This window comes from Suricata suricatta, chromosome X (genome assembly GCF_006229205.1).
Source record: "Suricata suricatta isolate VVHF042 chromosome X, meerkat_22Aug2017_6uvM2_HiC, whole genome shotgun sequence".
NCBI classification, from domain to species: domain Eukaryota; kingdom Metazoa; phylum Chordata; class Mammalia; order Carnivora; family Herpestidae; genus Suricata; species Suricata suricatta.
The window spans coordinates 53,776,787-53,780,325 of NC_043717.1; the positions used below are offsets into that span (position 1 = coordinate 53,776,787).

At 45.5% G+C, this 3,539-nt stretch overlaps 1 pseudogene; it reads right to left on the reverse strand.

The window, feature by feature from the left end:
- Positions 1–285: 285 nt before the first annotated feature.
- Positions 286–1,711, reverse strand: LOC115283570 (annotated as a pseudogene).
- Positions 1,712–3,539: the final 1,828 nt, after the last annotated feature.

Below are 3,539 nucleotides of genomic sequence, written 5' to 3' on the forward strand. Positions count from 1 at the left end.
CTTTTATCCCTAGCTGCCTTCAGAATTCTCTTTTTACCTTTGTATTTTGCAAGTTTCACAATGATATGTTGTCAGGTTGACCTGTTTTTATTGATTTTTTTTTTCAACAAACAACAAATATTTATGGAGTGCCTATTATGTGCCAGACACTGTTCTAGGAACACCCCTCCAAAAAAGAAAAAAAAAAAAAAAGACAGGCAGAAAATGCAAATTCTGAGGGAGAAGACGGGCAGTTGAGGAAGAAGGTTGAGGGGACAGAGAAGGTTGAAGTGATGGTGCTCTGCCTTAGGCCTCTTCTTCAGCCTCTTCGCCAAAATCTTTTTCTTCTTCTGCGGTGGCATCCTGGTGCTGTTGGTACTCGGATACAAGGTCATTCATGTTGCTCTCAGCTTCGGTGAACTCCATCTCGTCCATGCCCTCACTTGTATACCAGTGGAGGAAGGCCTTGCGCCGGAACATGGCTGTGAATTGCTCTGAGATGCATTTGAAGAGCTCCTGGATGGCTGTGCTATTTCCAATGAAGGTGACTGCCATCTTGAGGCCACGAGGTGGGATGTCACAGATAGCCATCTTGACATTGTTGAAGATCCATTCCACAAAGTAGCTGCTATTCTTGTTTTGCACGTTGAACATCTGTTCATCTACCTCCTTCATGGACATCTGCCCACGGAACACAGCAGCCACAGTGAGATAATGGCCATGGCGGGGGTCACAGGCAGCCATCATGTTCTTGGCATCGAAGACCTGCTGGGTGAGTTCAGGCACAGTAAGGGCCTGATACTGCTGGCTTCCACGGCTGGTCAGAGGTGCAAAGCCAGGCATGAAGAAGTGGAGATGTGGGAAGGGCACCATGTTAACTGCCAGCTTGCAGAGGTCTGCATTGAGCTGACCAGGGAAGCGGAGGCAGGTGGTGATGCCACTCATGGTGGCTGAGACAAGGTGGTTCAGGTCCCTATAGGTTGGCGTGGTCAGCTTGAGAGTGCAGAAGCAGATGTCGTAAAGGGCCTCGTTGTCAATGCAATAGGTCTCATCAGTGTTCTCTACTAAGTGATGGACGGAGAGGGTGGCATTGTAGGGCTCAACCACAGTGTCAGATACTGGGTGAAGGTACCATACTGAAGGTGTTCATGATGTGGTCGGGATATTCTTCTTGGATCTTACTGATGAGCCAGGTGCCCATTCCAGACCCTGTGCCCCCACCCAGTGAGTGGGTCAGCTGGAAGCCCTGCAGGCAGTCACAGCTCTCAGCCTCCTTCCGCACCACGTCCAGGACTGAGTCAACCAGCTCAGCCCACTCTGTGTAGTGGCCCTTGGCCCAGTTGTTGCCTGCCCCAGACTGACCGAAAACAAAGTTGTCTGGTCTGAATATCTGTCCAAAAGGACCTGAGCGAACAGAGTCCATGGTCCCTGGTTCTAGATCCACCAAGATAGCACGAGGAACATATTTGCCACTTGTAGCTTCATTGTAGTACACAGAAATGCGGTCCAGCTGTAGGTTGTTGTCACCGTGATAGGTTCCAGTGGGGTCAATGCCATGTTCATCACTGATTACCTCCCAGAACTTGGCACCGATCTGGTTGCCACACTGACTGGCCTGGATGTGCATGATTTCCCTCATTGTTAAAATTTATTTTAATTTTTTTGCTCGCCTCAAGGTGTGTACAGGGCAAGAAAATGATAGGGAATTTTTTTTCCTATACTGCTAGTCTCAGGCTGGAAGGATGGGACGTGTCATGGAGCCTGGAGCAGTGAGGTCTGAACGCCTGACCTGTTTTTATTGATTTTTGAAAGGAGTTCTCTGTGCCTCTTGGACTTGGATGCCTTTTTCCTTCTCCAGATTAGGGAAATTATCAGCTATAATTTGTTTAAATAAACTGTCTACCTCTTTTTCTCACTCTTCTTTTGGGACTCCTATAATACGGATATTATTTCATTTCATGGAATCACTAGTTCTGTAATTCTTCCCCCTCATGATCTAGTAATTTCCTTTCCCTCTTTTTTCCCTCTTTTTCTCAACTTCATTATTTTCCATAATTTTATCTTCTTTTTTTTTTTAACTATTTATTTTCGAGAGAGAGAGGGAGAGAGAGAGCATGAGCAGGGGAGGTGTGGAGAGAGAGGTAGATACAGAGTAGGAAGCAAGCTCCAGGCTGTGTGCTGTCAGCACCGAGCCCAATGTGGGGCTTGAACCCATGGACTGCGAGATGGTGACCTGAACTGTAGTCGAATGCCGAACCAACTGAGCCACCCAGGCACCCCACCATAATTTTATTTTCTATTTTATCTTTTCTCTCCTTAGCTTCTTCAATCCTTGGTGTCACTGTCTAGTTTATTTTGCATCTGACTGACAGCATTTTTTAAATTTATCCTGACTAGTTCTTCGATCTTTGTCTCTGCAACAGAGGTTCCTCTGGTGTCATCTATGCTTTTTTTCACACCCAGCTCTTAGTCTTATGACTCTTATTCTAAATTCTTGTTCAGATATATTATTTATATCTGTTTTGAGCTATTCTCTGGCAGTGATTTATTTCTGACGTTTCTTTAGGCAAGAATTCCTCCAATCTGGATTTTTGCTAAGTTTCTGTCTTGCCTCTTTTAAAAGCCTATTATGCGCCCTGCTCCTGAGAGTGCTACTATCCAGGGCCTGGCACTCCAGGAAGCATTTCTGGTGTTTGTTGTATGTTCTCTGATGTTGCGTTTTGGCTACTCTATCCCCCTGCACAGATCCTCTTTGCTTGCAGTGTTGGAGTGTTTGGACCTTTAACTAGGTGTGTTTTGATTTGTTTGTTGAAGTTACTCTGGAAAAAAGGAAAGGGGGGAAGCCTGAGCTCATAAAAGGAGAAAAAGGAAAGGGGGGAAAAGAAAACCAAATGGAGAATCAAAAAACTATAAGGCTAATTCCAGAGAAAGAGAAAGGAAAAAAAAAAAAAAGAAAATAGAAAAAATGGAAAAAGAATAGAATAAAAAAGCCTGATCACACAAATACGTATATATTTATATATAATACAAAGTGAGGGAAAAAAACAAATCAGAAACTATGAGCTGGATCCCAAAAGGAAAAAAAAAAAGGAGGAAAGAAAAAGAAAAAAAATAGTTGTCTGTTGGTACTTGGGGCTGGTGGCTGTGCTGGTCTGGAGGAGAGGCCGGCTGCATTGGGTTAGTTAGTCTTACTCCAGGAAATAAGCAGTTGCCAGGCACAGAGGGACAGGGTTTGGTGTAAGCAGGTCCCAACTCTACTGGGGCTGCTGTGCTTCTCTCTGAAGTCCCACCATTTGGTGTTGTGGGGAAAAATGGCGTCACCACATTCTTTCCTCTCTGGACTGGGAATCTCAACCCACCCCTTTCAGGCAGCTCTAATACAATAGCAAGGGTGGTCAACTTACCCTGTGCCACAGTTCTCCTGAGCTTTCTTCCTGGTGCTTGGCTGGGATTCAAAACTCCATTTCTTAAAGGCCACAGCACTGCATGGATCTGCTCCCCTGCTCTGGAGGAGAAGCTCTCTACCCAGCTGATGAAAGGCCTGTGGCTGGCTGGCACCT